Below are 14,703 nucleotides of genomic sequence, written 5' to 3' on the forward strand. Positions count from 1 at the left end.
TCCCAAAATGCAGCACCTCACATTTATCTGAATTAAACTCAGTCTGCCACTGCTCAGCCCATTGGCCCATCTGATCAAGATCCTGTTGTAATCTGAGGTAACCTTCTTCGCTGTCCACTATCCCTCCAATTTTGGTGTCATCTGCAAACTTACTAACTGTACCTCTTATGCTCGCATCCAAATCATTTATGTAAATGACAAAAAGTAGTGGACCCAGCACCGATCCTTGTGGCACTCCACTGGTCACAGGCCTCCGGTCTGAAAAAAACCCTCCACCACCACCTTCTGTCTTCTATCTTTGAGCCAGTTCTGTATCCAATGGCTAGTTCTCCCTGTATTCCATGAGATCTAACCTTGCTAATCAGTCTCCCATGGGGAACCTTGTCGAACACCTTATTGAAGTCCATATAGATCACATCTACCGCTCTGCCCTCATCAATCCTCTTTGTTACTTCTTCAAAAAACTCAATCAAATTTAAATGGGGGAAGGTCAATTTTGACAGTATTTGGCAAGAACGTTCACAATTTGTTGTGGGGGGTGGGCAGATGTTAGAGGGTAAAAGAATGACTGGAAAGTGGGAAGCCTTCAAAAATTAGATAATGAGAGTCCAGGGACAGTATGTTCCTGATAGAGTGAAGGGCAAAGCTGGAGGGTGTAGGGAATGCTGAATGACTAGGTTTTGGTGAAGAAAAAGAAGGAAACATATGTCAAGTATAGACTGCAGGAACTGAGATTCTCCCTCGAGGAGTGTAAGGGCAGTAGGAGTATACTTAAGAGGGAAATCAGGAGTGCAGAAAATGGAAGATAAGATAGCTTTGGCAAATAGGGTTGAGGAGAATCCAAAGGGTTTTTACAAATACATTAAGGACAAAAGGGTAACTAGGGAGAGAATAGAGCCCACCAAAGGCAGCCTTTGTGTGGATGTGTAGGAGATGGGTAAGATATTAAACAAGTATTTTTCATCAGTATTTACTGTGGAGAAGAATATGGAAGCCAGAGAACTTAGGGAAATAAATAGCAACATCTTGAAACATGTCCTTATTATAGAGGAGGTGGTGTTGGATGTATTAAAATGGATAAAGGTGGATAAATCCCCGGGACCTTATCAAATGTCCCTAGAATTTTGTGGGAAGCAAATGAAGTGATTGCTGGGCCCCTTGCTGAAATATTTGTATCATCGATATCTACAGGTGAGGTGCCAGAAGACTGGAGGTTGGTTGTCAACATTTAAGAAAGGTGCTCAGGAAAAGCCAGGGAACTATAGACCAGTGAGCCTGACGTTGGTGGTGGGCAAGTTGTTGAAGGAAATCCTGAGGGACAGGATTTAGATGTATTTGGACTGATTAGGAATAGTCAACATGGCTTTGTGTGTGGGAACTCATGTCTCACAAACTTGATTGACTTTTTTCAACTTGAAGTGACAAAGAGGATTCATGAAGACACAGCGGTGAATGTTGTTTACATGGACTTCAGTAAAGCGTTCATCAAGGTCCCAAGTGGTAGACTGGTTAGCAAAGTTAAATTTCATGGAACCTAGGGAGAGCTAGCCATTTGGAAACAAAATTAGCTTGAAGGTAGAAGACAGAGGATAGTGGTGGAGGGTTGCTTTTCAGTCTGGCAGCCTGTGACCAGTGGAGTGCCAGAAGGATCGGTGTTGGGTCTACTGCTCTTTGTCACTTATAAAAATGATTTGGATGTGAATGTATGAGCTGTGGTTAGTACGTTTGTAGAAGACACCAGAATTAATGGTGTGGTGGACAGCGAAGAAGGTTACCTCCGAGTACAATGGGATCTTGATCAGATGGGTTAATGGGCAGAGGAGTTTTGGATCAAGTGTAATCTAAATAAATGTGAGGTGCTACATTTTGATAGGACAAATCAAGGCAGGACTTATACAGTTAATGGTAAGGTCCGAGGAGGTGTTGCTGAACAAAGGGACCTCGGAGAGTTGATTCCTTGAAACCGGAGTCATAGTCAGATAATGAAGAAGATATTTGCTATGCTTGCCTTTATTGGTCAGTCCATTGAGTATAAGATATTGGAGGTCATGTTGTGGCTATACAGGACATTGGTTAGACCATTGTTGAAATACTGTGTTCAATTCTGGTTTCCCTCCTATAGGAAAGATTTGTCAAACTTGAAAGAGTTCAGAAAAGATTAATAGTGGTATTGCTGGGTTGGAGCTATAGGGAAAGACTGAATAGGCTGGGGCTATTTTCCCTGGAGCATCAGAAGCTGAGCAGTGTGACCTTTATAGAAGTTTATAAAATCATGAGGGGCATGGATAGAGTGAACAGCTGAGATCTTTTCCCCAGGGTATGGGAGTCTAAAATGGGAGGGCATAGGTTTAGGGTGCGAGGGGAAAGGTTTATAAGGGACCTAAGGGGAAACATTTTCACGCAGAAGGTGGTGCATGTATGGAATGAGCTATCAGAGGAAGTGGTGAAGGCTGGATAATTACAATGTTGACAAAAGCATCTGGATGAGTATATGAATAAGAAGGGCTTAGAGGGATATGGGTCAAATGCTTGGAAATGGGTCTATATTATTTTAGGCCATCTGGTCAGCATGGGTGAGTTGGACCAAATTGCCTGTTTCCATGCTGTACTGTTCTATGACTCGATGACAATATATAAAAGGGCCTCATTTTCAGGCTATCGAATGAGCTGGAAATATTGAGTTATACTGCTGGTTTCACAGCACTGATAAGTTAGTGACTACATGGATTAACTGCTTGCTCACTCTCAGCTCGATGCTCTTGGAAATGTTTCGAACTTGCATTGTTAATCTTAATTGATGTTGTCACATCCTGAGTTTTCAATGCTGTGAGATTACTGCTTGAGAGTAATGTCTCACATGAAACTGAATCTCAAACTTGTACAAATTAAATTCTAACCAAATTCCAGCAATGCAAAATTTGAAGCATAACTGATCAGTTACACTATAATTCGAAACTGTCTTACAGAACCATTGACAAAGGCTTGAGATAGTATCATCAACACATTTCATTCTCAACAGTTGATGCATTATTGGAAGTAAATGCAAACTGCCTTTCTCTGAATAAGACAGAAATGAACAGCTCAGTCCATGGGTTTCATCAAGTCTGTTTCTTTTGGCCAGAAATTGATCAGATAAATGATGGACAATGTTGTCAGGCAGGCAGCCAGAACCTAATTGGGGATTTGGAATGCTACTGCTTGTGACATGTGATTCGGATTGCAGCGATGTTGGAATATATAGTCTTTCTGTGAAGCCATGTAATACACTTTATAAACAAAAAAATTGCTTCACAATATTATGGAAAAAATAATCTTTCTTGCAAAGTGTAATAATTTCACTTCTTCTCATTGAATTTGCTGCTCATATTTAACAGTCAGTCTTTGTCCTGAGGGTGGTATATACCATTGCCCAAAGAAGGAAGTAAATGAAATGCAAGTCAGACTGCATAAAAGAAGTGATAGAAACATTTAAGGTATAATTTGAGTCACATTATTCTCTGTAACTGCAAGTTATTTGAAGTAACAAATATTACATTTATGAAACATACTTTTTTCTGTTGATTTGTGTGTCTGGGATCTTCGGCTCACAAACATTAAAAACTAAGGAAATCCTGGTTTAAAATGCACATCCTTTCGGTGGACTTGGCCGAACATTTGACTCGCAATTTCTTAATTTCTAACAAAAAAAAAATCAAGTTCCCTTTTGACTAGAGTGTCCCAGTTCACAAGTAAAATGAAATAAAATTACGATTAAATTTTATTTTTCTGTTAGTCTCTGATAATGATAATTCCGATAACAATTTGATAAATTGGATAATGGTTCTGATAGGCAGTTTGAATTTCTATAATTTATCTTATTTCTTCTTGAAATTCTTACTTTAATTCGCTGCCACAGAAGGCTGTAGAGGCCAGGTCATTGAATGTATTTAAGATGAAGATAGATAAGCTCTTGATCATCAAGGGGATCAAGGGTAATGGGGTGAAAGTGGGAGAATGGGGTTGAGAAACTTACCAGCCATGATTGAATGGCGGAGCAGAATCTATGGACTGAATGGAATAATTGCTGCCCCTATGCCTTATGGTCTAATTGTTTCAGATCATGTTGTCCACTAATAGAAATTAAATGTGATGATTTTTGTTGCATTTGTTTCTGGAGATTTACTGAAACATTCCCTGTCATTTAACATGACTCCTGCACATGTTTAAATCATGGAATCTGGAAATAATGTTCCTCAAGTATTATGTACCAGAGGTTTAGGAGCAAATAGTAGAGATAATAAGCAAGGTATCACAGATCTTTGTTTCCAACACTCTGCAATGACTCCAATGGATTGATAGCTCTCGAGATTGTTACTTGGTCCTCTCTGTCAATGTCTCAGAGTGTTGCAATTTTCTCAGTTGTTAGCTAAGAGCTTTCATCAGCTGCTGTTTGAGAACCTCCACCCCACTGCATTACTTGCTGCAGTTAAAATGTTTTGTTTTTAGTTTCAGTGCTGGCTCTTTTCTCACATCGCTGAGTGACTCCTGTCAAATTGGTCAGGAAAAAGTCATTAATGCCTAAAATTTAGTCATGGCCAACTTGGAAAGTCGTTTAAAACTATCTTTAATGAACATGCAAACCGAAAGAGAAAATGTTATCAACATCTTTAGACTATCAGGGTAACCAAAGGCTCAGGGAATGACTCCTGAAACATTTATAGTCTTAGAGATCTGCAGCATAGCAAAAGGTCCTTTGGCCCATTGCTGTTGACTGGTGCAGACTCCACCCTTCTATCATTCTAGCCTGTGATGCCACTCATTTTATGCTGCTCTTTAAAATTTACCACTTGCTACATCGAAAGCTGTCGTAAAATTTCAGGCGTGCAGTAATCTGCTGTGCTGATCTTACTAACTTTTAAATGTACACCGTAGAAAGCATTCTATCTAAATGCATCACCGCTTGGTACGGCAACTGCTTTACCCAGGACTGTAAGAAACCACAGAGTGGTGAACACAGCCCAGTCCATCACACAAGCCAACCTTCCATCGGTTGACTCCATCTATACTTCTCGCTGTTTCGGGCAGGCAGCCAACATCATCAAAGACCCCTCCCACCCCGGTTATACTCTCTTCCAAGCCCTTCCTTCAGGCAGAAGGTATAAAAGCTTAAACACATGTACAACAGATTTAAGAAGAGATTCTTCACCACTGTTATTAGACTACTGAACGGACCACTCAAGTTTTAAATTTAATATTAATCTCACTCTTTGTGCACTTCCTCTGCAGTCCTTGGCATTGCATTCTTTGGTCTGTTTTATTACCCAAATGCATTTTGTACTGCATGGGGAAAAAAATACTTTTCACTGTACCAAGGTTTATGTGACAATAGTAAATCAAATCAAAAACTTTGTCAGAATGATGTTGCTTGCGGATCAGAAATATCTCCTAATAATAAGAACAGAAAGAGGCCTGTGGGACTTCAAGACAAATGGGAGAGCATTCATGCGCTGAAACCTCTTGCTAGGTGCATGGGCAAAGCTATTGAAGCCGTATGCCATAGCAAGTGTCCAGAATTGTTGTGTACTCTGTAGTGGTGTTGCACAGAAAGGCTATGATGGTGAGGAATGGATCGGGCCCTCTATCATTATATCAGTACAAATGTACACTGGAGGAAGAGAAGTTAAAACAAGAAATCTATCAGCCTGCAGAAAAAGAAAAGAGAGATCTAGTTTCAATCACAACTGAGGTCAAGAATGCAAATGAAAATCACTCTCGCATGGCTGGATTCCCCCCTTGAATCTCTAGCATTGCCTGATCAAGGGATGTGTTCCCAAAGAGATGTTATCCCATCTTGCGTCAACATGTATTTTCATGTTAATGAGTTTTGAGAAGATTTGTAGCTCAGGTTGAGGTTCTGGATGTAGGTTTGCTCCCTTAGCTGGAAGGTTCATATTCAGATGTTTCGTCACCATACAAGGTAACATCTTCAGTGAGCCTCTGGACAAAGCATTACTGATGACATCTGCTTTCTATTGATATGTTTGGGTTTCTTTGGGGTTGGTGATATCATTTCCTGTGGTGATGTATTTCCTGTTCTTTTTCTCAGGGGGTGGAAAATCGAGTTCAAGTCAATGTGTTTGCTCAGAGTTCCGGTTGGAATGTCATGATTCTAGGAATTCTTGTACACGTCTCTGTTTGGCTTGTCCTAGGATGGGTGTGTTGTCCCAATCGAAGTAGTGCTTTTCCTCATATGTATGTAGGGATATTACTGAGAGAGGGTCGTGTCGTTTTGTGGCTAGTTGATGTTCATGTATTCTAGTGGCTAGTTTTATGCCTGTTTGTCCAATGTAGTGTTTGTTACAGTTCTTGCAAGGTATTTTTGTAAATGACATTAGTTTAGTTTGTTGTCTGTATAGGGTCTTTCAAGTTCATTAGCTGCTGTTTTAATGTGTTGGTGTGTTTGTGGGCTACCAATGTGGTATTTTCCTTTTCAATTCACTAATGGCAGGTAATGTGGTATGGAGTTAATGAGATGAATTATTTGTTTCAGAGGTTATCTATGATTTTCTTTCACCAAATTAATAATATTGAGAGGCTGTAATAGCTAAAGATTAAAGAGTCATGCCTCTAACCTTTTTTGAATATATGTGAATAGTGTCATTACTTACACAAAAAACAAAATACTTCAAATACTGAAAATCTGAAATAAGAACAAGAAAAGCTGGAATAGTTCAATAGGTCAGGCATCCTCTATGGGGAGAATTAATGTTTTAGAGTGAAGATCTTTTCATCATTTTCTTATCTTACTACTTTACTTTGACAACAATAACAGGTCAGTCAGCTTCTTTGAGAACAAAGAAAATTTACAGCCCAGGAATAGGCCCTTCAGCCCTCCAAGCCTGAGCTGATCCAAATCCACTGTCTATACCTATCACCCAATTCCTAAGCAACTGTATCTCTCTACTCCCCACCTACTCATGCGTCTGTCTAGACGCTCCTGAAATGAATCCATCATGCCTGCCTCTACTACCTCGGCTGGCAGCACGTACCAGGCACCTACCACCCTCTGTGTAAAGTACTTTATGTGTGTATTCCCCTTAAACTTTTCATCTCTCACCTTGAAAGCTTGACCTCTTGTATTGAATCTTTCATCCTGGAAAAAAGCTTATCTATATCTACCCTGTCTATACCCTTCATGATTTTGAAGACCTCAATCAGGTCCCCCCTCAATCTCCGTTTCCTAATGAAAACAATCCTAACCCACTCAACCTCTCTTCATAGCTAGCACCTTCCATATCAGGCAACATCCTCGTAAACCTTCTCTGCACCCTCTCCAAAGCATCCACATCCTTTTGGTAATGTGGCGACCAGAACTGTACACAGTATTCTAAATGCGACCGAATCAATGTCTTGTACAATTTTAACATGACCTGCCAGCTCTTCTACTCAATACCCTGTCCGATGAAGGTAAGCATACCATATGCCTTCTTGACCACCCTATCCACCTGTGCAGCCACCTTCAGAGTACAATGGACCTGAACTCCCAGATCTCTTTGCTCAGCAACTTTTCCCAAGGCTCTTCCATTTGCAGTGTAGTTCTCTCTAGAATTTGACTTCCCAAAATGCATCACCTCACATTTGCCTGGATTGAACTCCATCTGCCACTTCTTCACCCAACTCTCCAGTTTATCTATATCCTCCTGTATTCTTTGACAGTCCCACATGCTTTCTGCTACTCCACCAATCTTCGTGTCATCTGCAAACTTGCTGATCAGACCACCAATATCCTCTTCCAGATCATTTATGTATATGACAAATAAGAGTAGCCCCAGCACGGATCCCTGTGGAGCACTACTGGGTACATTTCTCCATTTCAAGAAACTCCCTTCAACTACTACTTTAACTTTCTGAGCTGTGTGTCAATGGGATTGAACTGATTTCCTGCTGTATAGGGTCATAGAGATGTACCGCACGGAAACAGACCCTTTAGTGCAACTCATCCTTGCCGAGCAGATATCCAAACTTAATGTAGTCCCATTTGCCAGCATTTGACCCATCTCCCTCTAAACCATTCCAATTCATGTACCCATCCAGATGTCTTTTAATGTTGCGATTGTTGTTATCTTCCACCATTAAGTTTGCTACTTCCTCTTGTGCAGTTTCCTGTTCTCAGACAGACTCCATGATTTCACCCAGTCCAACCTTCAGTTCAGCAAGTAGAACATCCAAGCATGTAGCAGAAAATCTGAGATATTGGCTACTGTTTAACCCTGAGAACCTGCACTTCCCTCAATAATTTGTACAGCCTTTCAATATATGTAATCTTTGAACTGACAAAAGGTATGCACCTCTCTCATCAACTGCACCATTTTGATCTCTGCAACACAATAACCCATGGGTGTGTTGCTGAAAATCCAATCACTAGTCATAAATAAGAGACAGAGCGAGGTCATTGTTGTCACAATAATGGCTTGAAATCCCTTTCAGATGACAATCCTGCCATCGCAGAAAGGTCCAAACATGAAGTACCTTTTTCAAGGATCCAAGGTCAATATATTACAGTTAATGAGAGCAAAATTTCCACGACTCTGTTCTGACAATGATTAAAAATTATTGCAAGTAATAACAGTTCACAAAAGCTGAAAATCTTAATGTGACCTTTCTGGGTTTGTTTTGGTGGTGATATTAATCTGTTTAGTTAATCGGTTAAAGTATTAATGAATATAACAAACGGGGTTGGGGGGGGGGGGGTGTCTGACAAAAGGGTCAGGTGTTTCGTTGGTTATTATCACCAACTTCTCTATTTAAATAAATTACTCATAATGCGTCAATTCAATTAATTCCAACCATTAATCGTGACATTCTTCTTGTTGAATGTAATTTTCAATGAAATGCATATTTAATAATGAGTTCTGCTCAACTTTAGGACATATTTTTGCTCGTGAAAGAATTTGTTTGCGATAACTCAAGATTGTTTCACACAGCACCATGAAAGTCATATAAAAAAGAAAACATCCATCCTGTCAAATCTCAGAGATAAAATCTGAATTGTTAGTTTATTTTTGCACTTGCTCTTCTCTCCTCTTCTTTGTAAGTGCTTTCACTGCATTATTGAAGCAGCCCAGCGGCATTATTAAGCATCCAGAAAGTTGGAACTTCATCTTTCTGCTTTGTCCCCCAACATGACACCATTTCAAAGCCCACACAGGGAGTCACTGTCATAATTGTCTGCCTGAGTTATTGCGGCATGACTGGAATATTCACAATTTCAAGAAACATCATCCGAACATTCCAAGAGGGATAGCCATAGACCTATCATAGCGTCATCGAGATGTACAGCATGGAAACAGACCCTTCCGTCCAACTCATCTAGCTGACCAGATCTCCTAAATTAACCTAGTGCCATTTGCCAGCATTTGGCCCATATCCCTCTAAACCCTTCCTATCCAGGTGATAGATGTTGTAATTGTACCAGCTTCCACCACTTCCTCTGGCAACACATTCCATACACACACCACCCTCTGTGTGAAAACATTGCCCCTTAGGTTCCTTTTAAATCTTTTGCCTGTCACCCTAGACTTATGCTGTCTAGTTATGGACCTTGTCTATTTACCCTATCCATGCCCTCCATGATTTTATAAACCTTTATAAAGTCACCCCTCAGCCTCTGACGCTCCAGCTTTTCAACCAGCTTTTAAGAGTGTTTTCTTCCATGCTGGGTTGACCAAGAATACAATGAGATCCAATTGATTGACATTTGACTTGTTCTTTTTGGAGTCCATTTGCAATCCTGAGTGGTATTTTTTGTGCCAGTTGTTCTCTGTATCTTACAGCAGTGCATTTGACAGAATTCTTTGAGAAATCTGGAAGCAAGTGCTGACACTCCTTCAAACTATATTCAGGACTCCGGGCCAATGGGAGGAAGCTATGGCCGAAGATTATGCACACTCCCATTCTGTCAGAATGTGCTGCATCTCCAAAATGGAGGAAACAAAATGAAATCATGTCCTGTTCAAAATTGCACTTCAAAACTGTTCCTGCAATACTGTTGTTCCCCAGTAAAGTTTACCATTTCTGGGCCATGATGTTTTTGGTTTGCCATAAATTGTTATGTTCTTTTGTGCAGTTATATAGTTGCCACCATCAGAAATTAACTCAGTTTTGAAAGTACAGTGTAGGTTTAACTGCTTCATTAAAGAACTGCCATGCTACATTAATTTGGATGTTTACATTTTGGAGTCAGGATGCCAAAATCAGTGAGGCATGTTAGCACTTGAGCAGCAAAATTGATCAGATGAGATTAGATTACTTACAGAGTGGAAACAGGCCCTTCGGCCCAACAAGTCCACACCGACCTGCCTAAACACAACCCACCCATTCCCATACATTTACCCCTTTACCTAACACTACGGGCAATTTGGCATGGCCAATTCACCTGATGTGCACATTTTTGGACTGTGAGAGGAAACCGGAGCACCCGGAGGAAACCCACGCAGACACGGGGAGAATGTGCAAACATCCACACAGTCAGTCGCCCGAGGCTGTTTCTTTTTGCTCTGCCTAAATGATTGTAATCAGAATGATTTCAGCGCAGACCACTAGAACAGTGTTAAACTAGTCAATCAAAATGACGGGCTGAACCTAACGGTCTTCTGTCAAAGTTTGAATTGTATCGGATCATTTGGAGGATTTGTTGCCGCAAAGTCTCCTGACATTCCTCAACGTATCTTAACAAATTCACCTCCTGTATTACACATCCCTACGCCATCCAACCAAGCCATGCTCCTGGAACAACTTACCAGTCAGCAGGTCATTCAGAATTCACCAACAGCTCTTGTGCCTGTCTAATCTTTTAAAGATCAAACAACAGACACCAGATTATCATCGAACAGGTTGATTTGAAATTGCACGCTTCAGAGCTCCGCCCCTTCCTCAGGCATGGTATGATAGGGAGGTGTAAGACACAGTGTTTATAAGCAACAAGTTAACAACTTTAAAACTAGCTGCCCTTGTTGAATCCTTTAATCAGTTAGGAGGTAGACAGCTGATTAAAATGCAAAATCCAGATTGCTTTCAAGTGTTTGTCCCTAGATAATTAAAGGTTTTATCAATGTACAAGGAGTGATATTTCAGGTTAGACAATGTACTTTAGGTTTGAGGACCACTTCGAGATTATGTTATTAACTGAGGTCTTTTTTGACAGAAAAGAATCTTGAGTGAAATAACTTCCCCTGGTGTGTGTGTCTGTGTGTGTGTCTGTGTGTGTCTGTCTGTGTGTGTGTGTCTGTGTGTGTCTGTGTGTGTCTGTGTGTGTCTGTGTGTGTCTGTGTGTGTGTGTCTGTGTGTGTGTGTCTGTGTGTGTGTGTGTGTCTGTGTGTGTGTGTCTGTGTGTGTGTGTGTGTCCGTGTGTGAGAGTCTGTCTGTGTGTCTGTCTGTGTGTCTGTGTGTGTCTGTCTGTTGTGTGTGTCTGTGTGTGTATGTGCGTGTCTGTGTGTGCGTGTCTGTGTGTGCGTGTCTGTGTGTGCGTGTCTGTGTGTGCCTGTCTGTGTGTGTGTGTCCGTGTGTGAGAGTCTGTCTCTGTGTGTCTGTGTGTGTCTGTCTGTAGTGTGTGTGTGTGTGTGCGTGTCTGTGTTTGTGTCTGTCTGTGTGTGTGTGTGTCTGTGTCTGTGTGTGTGTGTGTCTGTGTGTGTGTGCGTGTCTGTGTGTGTGTGTCTGTGTGTCTGTGTCTGTCTGTGTATGTGTGTGTCTGTGTGTGTGTGTGTGTGTGTGTGTGCGTGTGTGTCTGTGTGTGTGTGTGTCCGTCTGTCTCATGTGTGTGTCTGTGTGTGTGTGTGTCCGTCTGTCTCATGTGTGTGTCTGTGTGTGTGAGTGTGTGTGTGTGTCTGTGTGTGTGTCTGTGTGTGTGAGTGTGTCTGTGTGTGTGAGTGTGTGTGTGTCTGTGTGTGTGTGAGTCTGTGTGTGTGAGTCTGTGTGAGTGTGTGTGTGTCTGTGTGTGTGTGTCTGTGTGTGTGTCTGTGTGTGTGTCTGTGTGTGTGTGTCTGTATGTGTGTCTGTGTGTGTGTGTGTGTGTCTGTGTGTGTCTCTGTGTGTGTGTCTCTGTGTGTGTTTCTGTGTGTGTGTCTGTGTGTGTCTCTGTGTGTCTGCGCCTGTGTGTCTGCGCCTGTGTGTCTGCGCCTGTGTGTGTGTGTGTCTGTGCATGTTTGTGTGTCTGTGTGTCTGTGTGTGTGTGTGTCTGTGTGTGTGTATCTGTTTGTATGTATGTGTGTGTCTGTGTGTGTGTGCCTGTGTGGTGTGGGTGTCTGTGTGTCTTTGTGAGTGTGTGTGTGTCTGTGTGTGTGTGCCTGTGTGTGTGGGTCTGTGTGTGTGGGTCTGCATGTCTGTGTGTGTGTCTGTGTATGTGTGTGTCTGTGTGTGTGTGTATGTGTGTGTCTGTGTGTGTGTGTGTGTCTGTGTGTATGTCTGCGCCTGTGTGTGTGTGTCTGTCTGTCTGTGTGTGTCTGTCTGTGTGTGTTTGTGTGTGTGTGTCTGTGTGTGTCTCTGTGAGTGTCTGTGTGTGTGTGTGTGTGTGCGTGTCTGTGTGTGTCTGTCTGTGTGTGTGTGTCTGTGTCTGTGTGTGTGTATGTCTGCGCCTGTGTGTGTGTGTCTGTCTGTCTGTGTCTGTCTGTCTGTGTCTGTCTGTCTGTGTGTGTCTGTCTGTGTGTGTTTGTGTGTGTGTGTCTGTGTGTGTCTCTGTGAGTGTCTGTGTGTGTGTGTCTGTGTGTGTGTCTGTCTGTGTGTCAGTGTGTGTGCGTGTCAGTGTGTGTGCGTGTCTGTGTGTGCGTGTCTGTGTGTGTGTGTCTGTGTGTGTGTGTCTGTGTGTGTCTGTGTGTGTCTGTGTGTGTCTGTGTGTGTCTGTGTGTGTGTCAGTGTGTGTGTCTGTGTGTGTGTCTGTGTGTGTGTGTGTCTGTCTGTGTGTGTGTGTCTGTGTGTGTCTGTGTGTGTCTGTGTGTGTGTGTCTGTGTGTGTGTGTCTGTGTGTGTGTGTCTGTGTGTGTGTGTGTGTCCGTGTGTGAGAGTCTGTCTGTGTGTGTCTGTCTGTGTGTCTGTGTGTGTCTGTCTGTTGTGTGTGTCTGTGTGTGTATGTGCGTGTCTGTGTGTGCGTGTCTGTGTGTGCGTGTCTGTGTGTGCCTGTCTGTGTGTGTGTGTCCGTGTGTGAGAGTCTGTCTCTGTGTGTCTGTGTGTGTCTGTCTGTAGTGTGTGTGTGTGTGTGCGTGTCTGTGTTTGTGTCTGTCTGTGTGTGTGTGTGTCTGTGTCTGTGTGTGTGTGTGTCTGTGTGTGTGTGCGTGTCTGTGTGTGTGTGTCTGTGTGTCTGTGTCTGTCTGTGTATGTGTGTGTCTGTGTGTGTGTGTGTGTGCGTGTGTGTCTGTGTGTGTGTGTGTCCGTCTGTCTCATGTGTGTGTCTGTGTGTGTGTGTGTCCGTCTGTCTCATGTGTGTGTCTGTGTGTGTGAGTGTGTGAGTGTGTCTGTGTGTGTGAGTGTGTGTGTGTCTGTGTGTGTGTGTCTGTGTGTGTGTGTCTGTGTGTGTGAGTCTGTGTGTGAGTGTCTGTGTGTCTGTGTGTGTGTCTGTGTGTGTGTCTGTATGTGTGTCTGTGTCTCTGTGTGTGTGTCTGTATGTGTGTCTGTGTCTCTGTGTGTGTGTCTCTGTGTGTGTGTCTCTGTGTGTGTTTCTGTGTGTGTGTCTGTGTGTGTCTCTGTGTGTCTGCGCCTGTGTGTCTGCGCCTGTGTGTCTGCGCCTGTGTGTGTGTGTGTCTGTGCATGTTTGTGTGTCTGTGTGTCTGTGTGTGTGTGTGTCTGTGTGTGTGTATCTGTTTGTATGTATGTGTGTGTCTGTGTGTGTGTGCCTGTGTGGTGTGGGTGTCTGTGTGTCTTTGTGAGTGTGTGTGTGTGAGTGTGTGTGTGTCTGTGTGTGTGTGCCTGTGTGTGTGGGTCTGTGTGTGTGGGTCTGCATGTCTGTGTGTGTGTCTGTGTATGTGTGTGTCTGTGTGTGTGTGTATGTGTGTGTCTGTGTGTGTGTGTGTGTCTGTGTGTATGTCTGCGCCTGTGTGTGTGTGTCTGTCTGTCTGTGTGTGTCTGTCTGTGTGTGTTTGTGTGTGTGTGTCTGTGTGTGTCTCTGTGAGTGTCTGTGTGTGTGTGTGTGTGTGCGTGTCTGTGTGTGTGTCTGTCTGTGTGTGTGTGTCTGTGTCTGTGTGTGTGTATGTCTGCGCCTGTGTGTGTGTGTCTGTCTGTCTGTGTCTGTCTGTCTGTGTGTGTCTGTCTGTGTGTGTTTGTGTGTGTGTGTCTGTGTGTGTCTCTGTGAGTGTCTGTGTGTGTGTGTCTGTGTGTGTGTGTGCGTGTCTGTGTGTGTGCGTGTCTGTGTGTGTGTCTGTCTGTGTGTGTGTCTGTCTGTGTGTCAGTGTGTGTGCGTGTCAGTGTGTGTGCGTGTCTGTGTGTGTGTCTGTGTGTGTGTGTCTGTGTGTGTGTGTGCGTGTGTGTGTCTGTGTGTGTGTGTCCGTCTGTCTCATGTGTGTGTCTGTGTGTGTGTCTGTGTGTGTGAGTGTGTGTGTGTCAGTGTGTGTGTCAGTGTGTGTGTCAGTGTGTGTGTCTGTGTGTGTGAGTCTGTGTGTGTGCCTGTGTGTCTGTGTCTGTGCCTGTGTGTGTGTCTGTGTGTATGTGTCTCTGTGTGTGTGTGTGTGTGTGTGTCTGTGTG

The sequence above is a fragment of the Chiloscyllium plagiosum genome, unplaced genomic scaffold (genome assembly GCF_037043375.1).
Source record: "Chiloscyllium plagiosum isolate Xiang-an unplaced genomic scaffold, Cpla_swu_hap1 HiC_scaffold_36, whole genome shotgun sequence".
Taxonomy (NCBI): Eukaryota; Metazoa; Chordata; class Chondrichthyes; order Orectolobiformes; family Hemiscylliidae; genus Chiloscyllium; species Chiloscyllium plagiosum.